At 48.0% G+C, this 18,416-nt stretch overlaps 1 long non-coding RNA gene across 1 annotated transcript in view; it reads left to right on the top strand.

The window, feature by feature from the left end:
• LOC309651607 overlaps positions 1-18,416 on the top strand; it is a 109,054-nt gene that overhangs the window by 45,755 nt on the left and 44,883 nt on the right. The window contains exons 3-4 of the long non-coding RNA XR_014258250.1: positions 12,096-12,197; positions 14,174-14,326. This is a non-coding gene — a long non-coding RNA (uncharacterized lncRNA). The remainder of the gene's footprint in view (positions 1-12,095; positions 12,198-14,173; positions 14,327-18,416) is intronic.

Raw genomic sequence — 18,416 nt, 5'->3', positions numbered from 1 at the left:
ATGTCATATATGCCGCACACACGTACATCCACGCATTTCCCCAAACACAGCACAAAGTCAATCCAGGGCACCTCACTTCTCTGTGAAACTTGCCGTCTAAAGTGTGTACTACAAAGTTCATGCGCATGTGTATATGTGTGTGCACACAAGCACACCCACACCCACAGGTGCACACACCTGGGCAGGATGCCGGGGACCTCGTCAGTTCCCATTCCAGAGAGAGCCCAGGCTGAGGAGGCCAGCGAGGGGTGGCGGTGGGCAAAGGGATTACTCTGGGGACTTCCTGGAGGGCAGAGTTCACGAGGAACAGGGCAGAGCAGGAGGACCCCAGGTGCCTGGAGTGACGGAAGGGGACATGCTGAGCTGGGACCTGGGGGGGTAAAGGAGGATGCTGCAGATCTAGTCCTACAGAGGCAGAGAGGACGTCCCAGCACACACCAGCACCTCACAAAGCAGGCAGGCCGGAAATATTCCTTTCCCACCTATTCTATCCCTTTTCTGGAACAATTCTATCCTCCAGACCCCGGGAGACTCTGAGAGCACTGACTCTGACCTAATGGGTAGGTCCATGGTCGTTCTGGAGACCAGATACAGGAAGCTAATTACTGGGATTCTCAAAGGGATGCCTAAGGAGCGTTCTGCTTGGAGGATCAGTACTCCTGCAGCCTCTGTTCTCCGTCTTTGGGGCCTGCTCTGAGGGGCAGAACATGAGTGGAGCATCTTAATTCCTCTGTGTCTACAAGTCTTTCACTTGCCCAGCTGGGGAGGGGCTGCACCTGCGTGGGCTAAGCCAGCATTCAGGGAGGAAGAGGCTTCCCAGCCCTAACCTAACTCACCAATCCAGTTTGATTATAAGCACGCAACACCCGGAGGTGGAAGGTCCCAGGACATTCCTCCTCCCACCGCCTACTCCTCCCCGGTCCTGTGCCCCACTCTCTTCTTCCCCCAGCCTTTCAGGGGCAGCGCCTGCAAGCTTCTCTGCCTTTTGTAATCCTTGAGCAGCTGGGGACAGTGCTGTTATGGGAATTGTTCCTCCCCGTTACGGGCAGAGCCCACGGACTCAGGATGCTGCTTTGCTGGCAGAGCAGCTCTTTCCAGTGATGGGATTATACAGAAAAACATTTGACCAAGGACTTGGAGGCAGTCAGGGTTATGGGGGCAATTCTTCTGCGACAGGCTCTGAGAAAGACAATTCTACAATCTGAACGTGCACTGCACCCTGACCTGGGTACAGGCTAGTCTTGATCACAGAGTTGTAAACTGAGCCCTGAAAAACATTTACAGCAACTCTACTTCATAGATAGAGAAATTAAGCTCCAGGGTGGGGCATTAACTTGCTCAAGGTCACACAGCCAATCAAAGGCAGACCTGTAAGTAAAATCCAGTCTCCTGCCTCCTGTCCTCGTATCTTTAGATCTCAGCAAAATGTGATGTTTTAAAGCCAGCCTTTGAAGAAAAGAAGGGGATGCACAGGTGAGGAGGGACTCTTGCGAAAGTTTAATGAGGCGTCGAGGAAGCTCTTACTTTCTGGGGTGTAGGCGTTCTTTTTCCTTCTCCTCCGCTCTGAGGTTGGGACAGGCGAAGGCCAGAAAGTGCCACGTTCTGCTCATCCCTCTCATCTTGGGGGTGGAGAGGGAGTTGAGGGGAGGCGGCAGGCCTGGGTCAGGCATCGCCTTCTACTCTGGTCTTCTCTGAGAGTAGCGGCGGCTGCAGGAGCACGTGGTGCCACTGTGCAGCGAGGCTGAGACAAGAAGGAGGATTGATCTTTCTGCTGCGCTTCAAAGAGAATAGAAGCCGTCCCTGTCACGGCTGTTGATCAAAGTCTCTGCAAAGGATGTTTTATGTGCCCTCCCCTCCCCACTCCAGGCCTGTGGAGGCAGGAGTACCACCCCTTGTCATGCTGAGGCCTTCCTCCAAGTCTCCCTGCACACTCGAGAGACCCCCTTCCAGCCAGGGTCCCACAGCAGCTACCAGGAGCCAGGGGTCCAAATTCCCCCTTCAACCTTTTCTCCAGGCAGCTCAGCCCAAGGTCATGGCCCAGTCTATGGGAACTGATATTATTGTACAGTTATATTGTCCTCATTGTACAGAGGAGAAATTGTGGCATAGAGAGGTTAAGTAACTTGTCCAGAGCCACAGGCAAGTTAACCCTTGGGAAACCTCCATTCTTATGGGGGTTTGTCCTCAGAAAGTCCCCTATCTGATGGCAGAGGCATGCTTCTGCCTCGGAGCTACTGGTTCACCTAGCATGTGTAGACCCCAGGAAGACTGTGAAAATAACCTCTGTGAAAAGGGAAGGAAGGATGGGCCCTACTTCTAAAATGTCTCATTTCAGACATCTAGGAAAATCCAAATTCTTTAACTACTTTGCCTCTCTGGTGGGACAGAATGCAGATTTTTCCTGCTCCCCCTGCCCCCATCTCCATCCAACACCTAACTCCATCTATCTGCAAATATGTGCCTTATGTGTGAAAATCCTTAAATGCTTATCTTATCCATTAAATACAGTGCAAATTCCAAATTCCTTAGCCTGGCATTGAAGGCCCTGAAGAACTTTGAGAGGCCACATGGCCTGTGGTTAAGAGTGCCATCTCCTGGACCAAGCTTCCTGGGCTAGCATGCTAGCTCCTCAACCTCCTAGATTTTGACCCATGGATTATTTAGAAGTGTGTTGTTTAATGTCTAGGATTTGGGGGATTTTCCAGATATCTTTCTGTTATTCATATCCAGCTTAATTCCATTATGGTCAGAAAACATATGTTATATGATTTCAATTTTTAAAAATGTGTTAAGATTTGTTTTATGGCCTAGAATATGGTCTATATTAAATGATTGAAGAGCAACTTGAAAAAGATGTGCATTCTGCCTTTGGTGGTGGAGTCTCCTATATCCTTGCTGATTTTCTCTCTACTTTTCTATCAGTTCCTGAAAAATGAACATTAAAGTCCCCAAGTATAACTGGACTTGTCTATTTCTCCTTTTAGTTCTCTCAGTTTTCTGCTTTCTGTGTTTTGAAATTCTGTTGTTTGGTGCACACACATTTAGGATTATTACATCTTCTAGGTGAATTGATCTTTTTATCATTATGGAATATTCCTCTTTATCCCTGATAAGTTTATTTCTTTAGGAGTCTACTTTGCCTGATATTTATATAGCCTTTCCAGCTTTTAAAAAAATTAGTGTTTTATGGTATAGTTTTTCATCCTTTTACTTTTAAACTATCAATATTTAAAGTGAGTTTCTTACAGACAGTATATAGTTGAGTCTTAGTTTTTTAAATCTAACCTGATAATCTCTGTCTTTTAATTGTATGTTTAAACTATTTACATTTAATAGATTTATTGATATTGTTGGATTTAGTTCTACCATTTTGTTGTTTGATTTTGATTTGTCCCCTCTGTTTTTCATTCCTCTGTTTCTCCATTTCTGCCTTCTCTTGGATTATTTCAATATTGTTTTAATATTCCATTGTTATTTCTCTGTTGGCTTTTTGAAATATCTTTTTGTATAGTTTTTTTAAGTGGTTGTTCTAGGTATTGTAATATATATACCTAACTTCTCATGGTGTACTTAGAGTTAATATTCTACCACTTCAAGTGAAATATATAAGCCTTGCAGCCATATAGGTCCTTTCCCCCTCCTCCCTTTATGCTGCAGTTGTTATAACTAGTGCATGATTATACACTGAAAACCACATCAGGCATGGTTATAATTTTTGCTTTCAACAGTCATGCACACTTTAAAGGATTTAAGGGGGGCGGAAATAGTCTATTATAGTCACCCAGTTATTCTCATTTTTGTTTCTTTTCTTTTAGTCCTAAAGTTCCAAGTTTCCTTCTGATATCATTTCTCTTTCTCTTAAAAGAACTTCCTTTAATGTTTCTTTTAGAGCTGGTGTGCTAGCAATGAATTCTCTTAGTTTTCCTTCAACTAAAAATGTCTTTATTTTGCCTTTAAAAAGATATTTTCACTGGATATAGAATTCTGGGTTGACAGTTCTTTTGTTTCAGCACTTTAGAGATGGTGTTCCACTGTTTTCTGGCCTCCATGTCTTCTGATAAGAAATCTGAAGTCATTTTAATTATTGTTCCCATATATGTAATGTATTGCTTTCCTCTGGCTGTTTTCAAAAATATTTTCTTTATCCTTGTTTTTTAGCAGTTTGATTAAGATGTATTTGAATCAGGTTTTCTTTGAATTTGTCCTTCTTTTAAGGTTTGCTGAGCTGCTTAAATCTATAAATTTATGTCTTTTCACCAAATTTGGAAAATGTTCAGCCATGATTTCTTCAATATTTTCTGCACCAAGCCTTTTCTCCAATCTTTCTGGGACTCCAAAGACATGAATGTTAGAGCTTTTGCTGTTATCCCATAAGTACCCAAAACTCATTCATTTTTTCCCCAGATTTTTTCTGTTTTTCAGATTAGATAATTTCTATTAATCTATTTTCAAGTTCGCTGACTCTTTCCTCTTCATCTCCATTTTGCTATTGAGCTCATAGACTGAATTTTTTATTTCAGTTATTGAATTTTCAGTTATAACGTTTCCACTTGGTTCTTTTTTATAGGTTTCATTTCTTCCCTAAGAATTTCTATCTTCCCATTCATTTCAAGATCATTCTTCCCTACTTCATGGACTATAGTTATAACAGCTGCTTTATATGATTTATGTTGTGTGATATAATAGTCTTCATGTGATAATACCATCATCTGAATCATCTTTTTATTTATTTTTATTTTTTATTTATTTATTTTTGGCTGTGTTGGGTCTTCATTGCTGCACGCAGGCTTTTTCTAGTTGCAGCGAGCGAGGGCTACTCTTTGTTGCGGTGTGCAGACTTCTCATTGCGGTGACTTCTCTTGTTGCAGAGCATGGGCTCTAGGCGCGCGGGCTTCAGTAGTTGTGGCACGTGAGCTCAGTAGTTGTGGCTTGCAGGCTCAGTAGTTGTGGCTTGCGGGCTCTAGAGTACAGGCTCTGTAGTTGTGGTGCACGGGCTTAGTTGCTCCGTGGCATGTGGGATCTTCCCGGACCAGGGCTCGAACCAGTGTCCCCTGCATTGGCAGGCAGATTCTTAACCACTGCGCCACCAGGGAAGCCCATCTGGATCATCGTGAGGCCAGCATCTGCTAATTGTCTTTTCCTTTGAGTGTAGTTGAGATTTTCCTAGTTCCTTGTACATGGAGTAATTTGGGGCATTTTGAATATTATGTAATATTATGTATCAATCCTATTTGTTTCAGACCACAAGTCCCGACCTGCCTTCTGCTTTGGGTCAGTTCTATGAATTCACAGCTCAAGGGTGAGTCCAGGACTTTATACACAGATTTAAGGGGGTTTATTCTCCAGCTCTCCATGATTGCCCTCACACTCTCTGGCTCCTAGAAGCCCTTCCTTGCAGCACACCCTGTACAGTAAAAGAGAAAAAAATTGAGATTCTGCATCCCCCTTCCCCAACGTTCTATCCTGCAGGGTCCCTGTTCCCAGTGCTCTGGCAAGAAAAAGAGGGTTTCTCTAGAGCTCTTTCTGTTTGTTCCCACTGTACAGTCTGGGGTTCATGCTTTCTAGAGTCTAAGCTGGGAAATAGTGGAGGAAAAAATACCTAGGAAACTCACTTCCATATTGGTCATTCTTTGAGTGTTTATTTCCCTCCCAAATCCGCCTGCTATTGTTTATTTTTCAGAGTCCTTAGACAGTGTTTTACGTATCTGTTCCAGGGTTTTCATTTATAATCAATGGGAGGGGGAGGGTGAAGTGTGCTTACTCCATCTTAGCTGTAACCAGAAGCCTGTAGACATGTAATTTTAAGTTGAGAGGTATGAGAGAATTTGACTAATTTTGCAAACAGTATTGCAATATTTAAGAGAATGTGAAAGTCACTGTATTTATAAATTTAATTTATCAGACTCACAACAGTTTTACCAGTACCGGATACAAAGGTTTTGCTTGTTCAATCAGACATTTAAGTTACTTAGGAAAATCAAATATATTAAATGCTCATATGTAGTTGAAATTGTTTAAGCAAATTTAATTACATTGTAAATGGCACTGATTGTTTAAGAGAGTTTAGCTTTTTCAACTTGAGTTAATCAAACTTCAATTGAAGAAAAAGTGAAGGTCCTGTTCTTATTATATTACACCTATAAATAGAACAATAAGATCAGTAAGTGGAACTTAATCCTGAAGAAAAGCTTTGTTTTCAAATGTGTGCCCTTAGTAAATTGAATATTAATTTTTTTAACATCTTTATTGGAGTATAATTGCTTTACAATGGTGTGTTAGTTTCTGCTGTATAACAAAGTGAATCAGCTATACGTATACATATATCCCCATATCCCCTCCCTCTTGCGTCTCCCTCCCACCCTCCCTATCCCACCCCTCTAGGTGGACACACAGCACCGAGCTGATCTCCCTGTGCTATGCGGCTGCTTCCCACTAGCTATCTATTTTACATTTGGTAGTGTATATATGTCCATGCCACTCTCTCACTTTGTCCCAGCTTACCCTTCCCCATCTCCGTGTCCTCAGGTCCATTCTCTACGTCTGCGTCTTTATTCCTGTCCTGCCCCTAGGTTCTTCAGAACCTTTTTTTTTTTTTTGATTCCATTTATATGTGTTAGTATACGGTATTTGTTTTTCTCTTTCTGACTTACTTCACTCTGTATGACAGACTCTAAGTCCATCCACCTCACTACAAATAACTCAATTTCATTTCTTTTTATGGCTGAGTAATATTCCATTGTATATATGTGCCACATCTTCTTTATCCATTCATCTGTCGATGGACACTTAGGCTGCTTCCATGTCCTGGCTATTGTAAATAGAGCTGCAATGAACATTGTGCTACATGACTCTTTTTGAATTATGGTTTTCTCAGGGTATATGCCCAGTAGTGAATATTAATTTTAAAAAGGCAACTATAAATAGTAGTTTTGTGGGCACAACCTCCCCCCACACCCACACACACCAAAAAAGCTTCACTGATGGGGCTCACCTCCTCCAGAGACCACCATGTCACTCTCAGACAACTCCCACTGTTGGAAAGATGTCTTTCTTTCTACCTGAAATCCTTGGGTAGTGTAGACTGTACAAGCTTTTAGAGATAGATTGGCAAGTTACTTTACTCCTTGGAAACTCAGTTTTCTTAACCACAAAATGGGAATAAAAAGAACCTACCTCAAAGGTTTGTTTTAAGATTCAATCAGATGGTATACGTGAAGTGCATGTGTGTGTATGTATATGTAAAGTGCTTAGCATAGAGACTGTAGCAGTTGGAGTAGAAGCAGATAGAAGTAGCAGTAAAGCTATTACTGTTGCTGGTGGTGTTATGCTGTGAACCAATTCCCAGAGGTGCCAGGCCCTGGCACTGGGAGAAGCATGAGAAAACCAAACTGAAGCAGCTACTGGCAGTAGGACCCTCACTCCTGTCCTGCCTGCATGGCTGCTTCCTCCCTGGCCCAAAGCCCCTGACAGTTGTTTGGTGTTGCCAGGCGGTGGTTGAAAGATGCAGAGCTTTGCAGAGAGAACTGTGTTCAGAACCCAGCTCTGCCCTTCCTCCTGGGTGGTTTGGAAAAGATGCCCAGACTCTCCAAACCTCTGTTCCTTCACCCACCCATGGTATGGAGCTGAGGATAATGAACCCATTGGATAGATCTGAGTCTTAAACGAGGCCCTGTGCAGTGTCCAGCTCAGCGCCTAGCATGTGGCAGCCTTGTGCACATACACAGTGCTTATCTTGCTTCTCCACTGTGTAAGTTTTATTCCAAAGTGGATTCTTTTGCTCCTGGTAATCCAGTTGTCTGCACTGACCCAGGTTATCCGGTTATCTTGTCTACACTGACTCAACTGAGGAGCAGGAGGCCTAGGTTCTAGTCCTGGGCCATGACACTTAGGTCAAACCTCTTCTCCCCGGGACTCAGTTTTCTCATCTCTAGATTGGGTGTGACAGTCCCCATTCTGCCCCAACTGGACCCACACAGATCAGATGGCCTATGGATGTGGAGGGCTTAGTTCTGAGGGGTGGTTTGCCCTGCCAGACCTAGGAGATCTGTGGGCAGAGCAGGATTCTCTGGACCCTTCTCACTCTGACAGGAAGTTGGACCCTTGTGCTTCTGAGAGCTGATAATTGGCTTCCATTCTGGCCAGGCCCGAGGGCAGAAGCAGGCAACCACTTGCAGGCCTGTGTTCTGGGTCACCCGTCCATAAGCCTGGTGCTCACTCCTTCAGAGAAAAAGCAGAAGGGGAACTCCTGGGCATCAGTGCCATCCTGCCTCTGCTTGAGTCCCCCTTCAGCCCCTGGTTGCTTCCCTGCTGCTGGACTCATGCCTGGGGGTCTGTTCCTTAGCCCTGGCATGGGCGGCCTCCCCTGGAGTTTTGCGTGCCTGCCTTTGGGCCTTAACACCTCAATCAGCCATGCCCAGGCTCACTGCAGCAGCAACTATGTCCTTCAAAGTCAAATCAAGCCCTTCCCTTCCTCCAGGAAGCCCTCCTGGCTCTTCCAGCCCACAGCACCCTCTCCCTTCCTGGAGAGTCTGAGCCCCACCCTCTGCTCCCGCTCACACTGTGTCTGCCCTGGCCTCTCACTGTTCTTTGGGAGGCTCTGTCACCTCATCAACACTCTAGATGAGAGCTTCAGAAGGGAAGGCCCAGAACACCTCCTTCTCTACCTCCCTGACAGCCCTACCCTGGGATGGGCCCAGAGGGGTTCTGAGGCTGCTGGCTGGTCGGGGGATATGAAGTGGGGCATCGGGTGAGGGGCAGGGGCCAGGTCCTGGCTATGCTCCTCAAAGTGTAGGCTAGAAAAAGTGTCATAATCCCACACAATGAGGCCTGAAGCTCCCTGGGGACCACGCTCTGGTCTCAATAATGAAAACATCTCCCACATATTGAGGACTTCATGGATTCAGAAGGTCTTTTTCATCCCTGCAGCCATTTGACAGAGTGGGCTTGATTACCTCATACCTGTAAAAGAGATATCCAGGTATCCAAAAGGAGAGTTGGACTTCCGAAGGGCGCAGAGGTACCAAGGCAATTACCCCAGCTAGAACCTCAGGTTTCAACTTCCAGCCTCTTAATCTCGGTCCCTGACTTTCATGGAGGTGAGGTGGCAGGTGGTGCGGGAACAGCAGTGAGTGAGCACCTACCTGCAGCCTTTCCGTGCTTCCTTCAAGCCTGCTGTGCTGGAGCGGGGGCAGACAAGGAAGGAGGCGGAGCACAGAAGCAAAGCTGGAGACTCTGCATTGGATCAGCCCCCATCACCTGTGATGCACATGATGGATGGTATCTGAAAGCCGTGGGGGCAGGGTGGATGTGAGTGCGGCCTGGGGTTCCTCCACCCTGCTGCCGCAGCCCCAGACACAGAGACCCTGTGAACTCCTGTCCCGTGCTCCTTCCTGGTATCCCAGGGAGCACCTGATCTGAGCATCTCTGGAGCTTCCCCAGCTCCAAAAATGAGCCTGGAGGTGAGGTTGGAGAAAGCAATGATATTGGCTAGAGGCTACAGTCTAGCTCAGAGGCCTCTACCTCCCTTCGTCTACTGTATCTCAGGGAGCTTTGCTCTCTAAAATATCATCTTTGTTTTCAGTAAGCTGGCGTGGAAAGGTCTTCCCCTCTCTGGATAATTTTGCCCTGGCCCATTTTCTTCCTTTCTCCTCTTTTCACCTGACTCTAGTGGGGAAAATACAGCCTGTCAGCGTTCCTTCCTACTGGCCCAGCAGCAGCTGGCAGGAGAGGAGCTCACACGTGTGTGTGTGTGTGTGTGTGTGTGTGTGTGTGTGTGTGTGTGTGTGTGTGTGTATTTCCTGAAGATGCTCCCCTGTCAGACAAGCAGGGACCCAGCCTTGCCCAGCAGAGCTTGCAGGAGAGATGACTCCCAATACCAAGCCCACTGGCAGGCTCAGGAAGTGGAGGGTGCCGGCAGTCACAGGAAGCCAGGCCAGCTCAGTAGCCACCATCCAAAGCCATGGCCAGGGCTGCCAGCAGGCGGGAGGCTCTGAGGCTGAACTCGGGGCGAGTGAGGAGTGGTGGGAAGAGCCAGGCCAGAGCTGGCAGCCAGAGGACGAGACACGTGGGCCAATGTCACAGATGCTCAGCACTGTCAGGGAGTGTGGAGAAGGGTCAGCACAAACCCTCATTATACATATAGGAAATCTGAGGCTCAGAGGGGTCAGGGCTCGGCCAAGTGTCGCAGAGCAAGGTAAGGACTGAAAATAGGTCTTTGGGTTTTGTGTGTTTGTTTGTTTTTTTTAGTTTTATTGAAGTATAGTTGATTTACAATGTTGTGGTGTTTAATTTCTGCTGTACAGCAAAATGACTCAGTTATATATACATAAATATATTCTTTTTCATATTCTTTTCCATAATGGTTTATCACAGGATATTGAATATAGTTCCCTGTGCTATACAGTAGGACCTTGTTGTTTACCCATCCTGTATATAATAGTTTGCATCTGCTAATCCCAAACTCCCAATCCTTCCCTCCTCCACCTCCCTCCCCCTTGGCAACCACAAGTCTGTTCTCTATATCTGGGTCTGTTTTTGTAGGTATGTTCATTTGCATCATAGTTTAGGTTCCACATAGAAGTGATATCATATGGTATTTGTCTTTCTCTTTCTGACTCACTTCGCGTAGTATGATAATCTCTAGGTCCATCCATGTTGCTGCAAATGGCATTATTTCATTCTTTTTTAATGGCTGAGTAATATTCCACTGTATATATATACCTCATCTTTATCCATTCATCCGTCGATGGACATTTAGGTTGTTTCCATGTCTTGGCTATTGTAAATAGTGCTGCTATGAACATAGGGGTGCATGTATTTTTTCCAGTTATAGCTTTGTCTGGGTATATGCCCAGGAGTGGGATTGCTGGATCATATGGCAACTCTGTTTTTAGTTTTTTGAGGAACCTCTAATACTGTTTTCCATAGTGGCTGCACCAATTTACATTCCCACCAACAGTGTAGGAGGGTTCCCTTTCCTCCACACCCTCTCCAGCATTTATTATTTGCAGACTTTTTAATGATGGCCATCCTGACTCAGGTGAGGTGGTACCTCATTGTAGTTTTGATTTGCATTTCTCTAATAATTAGCAGTGATGAGCATTTTTTCATGTGCCTATTGGCCATCTGTATGTCTTCTTTGCAGGAATGTCTATTTAGCTCCTATTTCTTTAGAGAAATGTCTATTTAGGCCCATTCGAAAATAGGTCTTTGGATTTCAATTTTTTTTACAACGTATCACGTCACATTGTTCTAAAATCAATAGCTGGAAAGTGTATTCATCTCTATTCATTGCCCACTTCCCAGATGCTTCTGGCTATCAGAAGCTGTGCTGAGGCTCTGTGAGATCTAGGAGTACATGAGGTCTGCTTCCTCTGTGGCCAGGCAGGACCTACTTACTGCTCAGGAGCTAGCACAGCCCCATGGATTAATAACTGTGAAGGAGAATGTGCCACTGTAAAGCTAAGGCAGACCCCAGTGGGACATGGGGAGGGGCAGAGGGAGAAAGGAGGGAATATTACCTACTTATACCTTATGTCATTCCCAAAAGGTTTAGGGTGGCTATGAGGCTGTGTGCCCATAAAGGTTTCTAGGGTATGACCTGACCTTGAAGTGAAAGCAGGATTCAAAGAGGACAAGACAGAGACAGGCATTCCAGGAGGAGGGAACAGGTTGTGCAGAGATACAGAACATGTGTGAGGCCTCACGAAGCCCAAGATGGCTGGAAAGGAGGGGGCGGTGAGAAATGCTGAAGGAAAGGGGAACTCTGTTCAGACTCCCTATTTACCAGCCCACTGTGGGCACCACTGTGGATAAGCCCATCTCCCCAGAGGCTGATCTCTTTAGCCTTAGTCAGTGTATTGTCTCAATAATGCTGTGTAACAAACCCCCTGAATTCAGTGGCTTGAAATAATAAACATTTAACATACTATTCTGTGGGTCAGCTGGGTGGCTGGGCTCTGCTGGGTGGCTCTTCAGGTCTCAGTTGGGCTCACTCACATCTCTGGAGGTTGGCTGGCCATTGGCTGCCCTAGGCTAGCCTTGGCTGGGGTGACTAAGATGACTTGGCTCTGCTGCACATGTCTCTCATCCTCCAGCAGGCTAGCGTGGACATGTTCTCATTGCTGATGGCAGAGCATGAGAAGGCAGGTTCTGATGTGAAAGCCCACTTCAAGCCTGCTGGCATCCCATTGGCCAAGGTAAGTCACATGGCTGGGCCCAAAGGGGCAGGGTAGGGCAGGGAAGAGCCACATAGAATCACACAGTAAAGGGCATGGACGCAGGGAGGGTGAAGCATTGGGGAGATGAACGTGATCCACCATAGTCACTTTTCACCCAGCCTTGCTTGGCACAAGTGTTCACACCCACATCCCTGGATAGGCGCAGAGCAAGCCTCCAGGACCTAGTTCAAATTCTGCCTTCTCAGGGGAACCCTCCTTGATGGCTTAGCCCTCATCTTAGCTCAACTTCTTGGTCCAGTGAGGGCTCAGGTAGGGGTGTGTGTGCGCGCGCGTGCGCGCACGCGTGTGTGTGTGTTATTACCTAAACCAGGTGGTGGGAACTGGTGAGCAGCTACCTGTTTCTCTATCATCTTTATCATCCCACCACGCTGGGCTGTGAAGCACAGAGGTGAATCACACACATCCCCTGCCCTCCAGGAGGCCCAGTTCTCTGAAGGGGACACTCCTGCCAGCAGTGACAACCCAGCATGACAAGGACCAGGACACAAAGACCACGGGGCACAAAGAGAGATGAGGGGCAGCACTGGGCCCAGCCTGGCAGCCAGGAAAGGCTTTCTGAAGAAGGTAGAGCTTAAATGGAGTCTAGACTGAGTAGAGGAAGAGGATGGACCAGTGCTTACAGGCAGGGCTGGGAGAATCTATCCTATGCAGAGGGGATAGCGTGGGCAGAGGCCTAGTGGTGAGAGCAGGTGGGCATATTTGAGGAATGGCCATGGCTGCGTGAAGCTGAACCCAGGGGGGTGTGTTGGGGAGAGTGGGGATAAGCCTGGAGAGGTTGACAGGGGCCATGTCACCACACCGTGGGTATCAGTGCAGGATGAGGGAGGCCATGAAGCTGAGCTGGAAAGCTGGCTCTGGAGCGGGTGGGACAGACCAGAGGCCAGAAGAACATGTGTGACAACTGCCCAAGGGGGAGATGAGGAAGGTCTGATCCGAGCAGAGGTAGTGGAACCAAAGAAGAGGGAGTGGTTTAGAATCTATAGGACTTGGTGACCTGTAAGATGTGGCCCCCAAGGCAGAGACATCTTGGGACCAGGATTCAGGGGCCAGAGCTGTGGGCATGGGGGTCCCCTGAAGTCTAAGGGTTAGTAGGGCTGGCTCTGAGAGACTGTGCACTGGTTAGAAGTCGTGGGACATAGGCTAGGGCAGCTCAGGAGCCAGGGTCCCGCAGAGGTCAGAGTTCTAGACTCCTGGGCTGGGCCTGGGCTGCAGACAGGCTTCAGGGCCCTGACTCTGTGCAGCACCTGCCGGAGGGCCCCGGCCTCCCTCTGGAGCAGCTTGGCACAGCCCGTACTCCCCCGCCTGCTGCTTCAACTGGCACATCCTGACATGACTGCACAGCTGACAAAGAGCAGAGGGATCTTGAAAAAGCCGCAGAAGAAAGGAGGTATCAAAGCACCTTCCCAGACCTGCGCGCTCTCCCCGCTCCAAAGCCTGCTTCAGACACCACACTCACGTCACAGGCCTGAGGGGGACCGACCGATCACCAGGGAAGCCCTGAGTCGCATGTCCCTTCCTTGGGGAACTTCAAAGACAGCCCTGACCGGCCAACCTCCTGTTTCCCACCAGGAGTGGAGGTCTGAGTTACCCCTGCCGCTGGGAGCCTTTGGTGCCTTCTCCTCTGACCTTTGGCTGACAGCAGCTCAAGAAGCCTCCCTTCTCCCCCTCCGCCCCATGGTGTCCTCTCACCCCTGGGCTCCCTTTGAGAACTTGTCACTACTTGTCCCCCTGGCCCAGAGAAAGGGCTTCTCCACTCTGCCAGAGCCTGAGTCTGGCTCAATGTGCAGGTGGCCCAGCCTGCCTTCCCTGAAGAGCTGGGCCTAGCTCTCAACCAGCTGCTAAGGGCAGTGAGGCCCCTGGATCTCAAATTAAGAATTCCTTGGGGGAAGAACCATGCTCTGTTGAAGCCTTTTCTTTCCTTCTTTTATTTATAGGCAGGAGCTGGGTTTTGGAACAAGCCCTGGCTTGCAGAATCAGGAGACCTGGGTTGCTATCATTTGATTTTGGGAAACCTCTTTGGGCTTCAGTTCCTTCAGCTCTAGAAGGGGGCTAATAAGCTTCAGAGCCTGGTCTGTGAATCGAATAAGGTAATACATCTGAAAAAGTCTAATAGTGCCTGGCACATAGTAGGTGGTAATTAAAAAATCAACCAACATTAATTCAGTAGTGTACATAAGAAGTTACCACATACCCCCTATTCCTAGTACATGGGGAAGCCCCAGAAGGGAAGGACCTCGGAGAGTTCACAGGTGGGTCCTGTTAAATATCCCTGCCCCACACCCTGTGACAAAGAACACAGGTCAGCCAGCAGGTACCAGGGTAGAAGAGCTCAGTGCTGAGAGCATAGGTCAGGCTTCCAGGGCTGTGGGAACTGGGGCAGGAGATGGTGCTGTGGGCTGGGTGATCAGGAAGGAGGGAAGTGAGCTGGGCCTAGCATTTTGAAAGGCAAGGAGGATGGAGATAAGACATCCTCTTAAACCCACTGTGGTGCTGGCCAGGGGCCCTTCAGGGGGCCATCTCCCCTGGAAGGAAGAGGCTATGGTCTATGAATGCTCAATCTCTTGATGGACAAGGGGCATGTCCTACTGGTCTAACCCAGAGAGATCAAACAGTCCTACACTGCAGGCCTTAGGCCAGGTCTCCCTGGGCCCAGGATAGTGGGGGAGCATGGCTTTGGGCCTCTTGGGCATCCTGGAGCATTTGCTGCCACAGACCAACCTGGGAAATGACAGCACTTTTGCTGTTGGAATTGGAAGCCTGGAGCACAGAAACTGCTCATGGACCAGGAGGTGGCTGGAATGTGAATCCGCTTCTTGGCCTTCAGAAGCAAGCCCTGGAGTTCCTGGGCAGGAAGAGCAGAGCTGGTTAAGATGCAGAGAGGGGTGGGGAGAACCAGAGGAAGGCTGAGCACACCCAGGGCTCCTCCAGGGCAGGGGCCTGTGCATCGCTTTTTCCCCAGAGCACAGGGCCTGGTGCAGTAACGGTGGGAGTGTTCGTCAGATTGGTTTGATAAGAGAGATATAGAGTGAGATACAGTCACAGAGAGGGGAAGACAGACAGACAAAGAAGCCAAGAGATGAAAAGACATGCAGAGTCAGGTAGAAAAACCTAGAGAAATAATGGAAATGGAGAAAGGAGAGAGAGGAGAAATAGAGCAGAGATGGAGAAGGAGAGAGAGAGAAGATCGTGTCTTCAGCAAGTCCCAAAATAGCAGCTGCTGGTGCTGGCAGCCTGCCCCGAGATGGCCCCTTAATTGGGGCTGAATTCAGCATTCTCTGAGCCCAGCACAAGTGTCACTGAGGACGGCATGTGCTGGGCCAAGGTTGACAGAAAAGGGCCCAGCTGGAGCTGGGATGTACACGGGGTGTGTGGCTTCCTGCCCCAGGCTCCCCACGCCCCTCCCAGCTCCCATCATGCACACTCAGCTCACTCACGGATGCTGTTCTGAGAAGGTGGCTCAGCTCTGGTGAGGTCAGGGCCTCTTCTGCTCGCCTGAGGAGTGGGGAGAGGGATTGGGCTGACGGAGCAGGGAGATGGTGGAGGGGAGCGGATGCTTATTGCATTTGGGGAAGAGACAGTGGTTGGAAAGTTGGATACTTGGTGCTGTTATTTTAGGGACAAGTTGTACTTTCACAAAACAATCTTAACAGGCTGATTTGTCTGCTCACGTGCTCTCTTCCAGAAGCCAGCACCCAGTTGTGTGGCCCCACCAGCCATAATTTCAGGTGCCACCCCCTCTCCAACCCATTCCCCTGTTGCTTAGGAAGAAGGGTTGGTCCTGTGTCTTAAGGGAACACAGCCTCTGCTCCAGCCAGGTATAAAATGAGGTCTGGCTGGATTCCATTTCCCCTTAGGACAAAATGAAAATGCCTGCTATTCCTTGTGCCATGAAGAATTTTCACTGGATGCCAAGAATTTTCCAACAGCATGAAAATCAAGACTAGCATACAGGAAGAGTTGAATTGATTGACCATCACCCACTTCCCTGCTCTACCACATGGAAAATTCCAAACTTTTCCTATAGACTTATGCCACATCTGTGCTTGTGATGTTCAGTATTGGGTTAACTAAAAAGTGTTAATTGGCAATTATGTGGAAAGTGCCCCAGACCCAAAAGAAAAAGGGAAGGGAATTCATATTTGTTGAGCACATTTTTATATGCCAGGCACTGTGCTAAACAGGCTTCCTTATGTTGTATCATTTAATCCTCCTGACAGGCCTGTGATGTTCTTATTATCATTTCTGCTTCAGACATGGGAATAGTGACTTGAAGACATTAGGTAATTTGCCCAAGTTCACGTAACCAGTTAGTATGGGAGCTGGAGTCCAAACCCTGATCTTCTTGCGTTCAAAGCCTATTTTACTATGCCAGCTGACCCAGAGAACATCAGGGAAGGCCTGCTGCTAGAAGCAAGTCTGAGGAGTATCATAGAAAGTGGACTGGGGAGTCTTTAGGAGACTGGAGAAAAATTGATATACAAGGCAGCTCTACTCTGCCTTGGTGGGCCTGGGTCTGAGTAGCCAGATGGTGGGCAGGGGTGTCAGCAGGAAGCCTAATTCCATGGGGCCAAGACTTTAGGTTGGGTTCACCTGGAAGCAGACTCTGAGATGACTAATATGCAAAAATTTATTGGGGAGCGGCCTCAGGGCCAATGCTTGTGGGGGAGGAAAGGGAGCAGGATTGGGCAGAGGGAGAGGTTGGGCTGCAAGGCAGTCTCAGTGAAAGCCTCAGCTGATTCTGCAGGAGCCCTGATGCTGGAATGATCCTGCAGAGTTGTCTCGAGTTGGGGTGAGGGAGCTGGGCCTTTCTACCCTGTCATTGACCAGTCACTGGGTATCGACTGCCCTAGAAAGGGGATGTGACCTTGGACAAGGACACTTTCTTCAGTTGAGGCAATTCCCATAGAGAATGGACATATGAGAGCTATCAAAGAACCACCTCCCTTCAGCCGTGAGAGTGAGTCCTGTAAGGGCCATTGGGTGATGCATCACAGCCTCCAAGACAAGGTTTCTCAATGACACCAGTGGGAGAGGTGCCTGGGGAAGACATCCAGCATAATAAAGATCATGGATGAGGCTTTCCTAGGGGCCAGGGTCTTACAGCCTACGGGAGAAAGAGAAGGAAGCTGGGCTGAGGAGTTCTGCAAGGCAACTTGAAGTTTGAATATGTCCCCTCTGATCCCTGTACCAACAATGCCACACAGAAAAGGTGCCCAGGATGGGATTCTGGAAGGAAAATTAAAGCTGAGGACAGAATCATTCCCTGGCTAACATGTCATGCAGAAAGAACCTGAGTGCCTAGCCCTGTGTGGAGCTGAAATGAGTAGGAAGAGAAGAAGGAGAGAACAGAAGAGACAAGTAAAGGACAAGTTGGTCCTGTCTCAAGGCATTCGCATTCTGGCTGGGAGTGCAGCTTCATATGTGGGAGCAGGCAGAGAGCAGCACACGGTGTGCTCCCAGGCTGTTTTGGATGGTTCTGCCAGATCGTGGGGTAAATTAATTCAGAGAAGGGAGCCAGCAAGGTGGGAAAGTCAAGGAGAGGTTCTCAGACCAGAAGAGACTTAGAACAGCCTTGAATAACGGAGAAGAGTCAGGCAAGCAGGGATCCGCACTCCTGAAATGTCCTCTCACTTCCCTGCTCTGCGACCGTGGGGGAAGGGAGTCCATACTTACCAGGGCTGGTGCATCTCCAGATTAAGAAGTGACCCAGAAAAGCACCCAGTCCTTTCTTTTATCTTTATAAACCCTCTTCGCCTTCCCAGGCACCCTGGATCTGTCCTTGGTGCTGAATCACGGTGCAATTGTCCAAGCCTCACCTGGGGAGGACCAAGTCTGCAGAGTTTCAGTTTCTCCCGCAAGAAAGTAGCAAGATGAGCCTCTTCATAGAGGGTTTGTGTATGGGGGCTGAAGCCAACACCAGGAGATGTGCCCCTGGTTACCCAGCCCTTAACTTCCCTTCGTTGGGCAGAGCAGGACAGGATAAGTAAACCTGTCCAATCTGATGAGCAGAGCACAGGGGCTGCCACATCCTTGGTGCCTATGAGTAGAGCATAATGTGGGCCATTTAAAGATGTGTCCTCAAGGGAGCTCCTTTTTGGTAATGGAACGATTTTGTATCTTGATTGTAGTGGTGGTAGTACAGATTTATACATGTGATAAACTTATAGAACTATACAT

This window comes from Balaenoptera physalus (assembly GCF_965194825.1).
Source record: "Balaenoptera physalus genome assembly, chromosome: 2".
Taxonomy (NCBI): Eukaryota; Metazoa; Chordata; class Mammalia; order Artiodactyla; family Balaenopteridae; genus Balaenoptera; species Balaenoptera physalus.
This window is presented reverse-complemented; position numbering and strand designations above follow the sequence as displayed.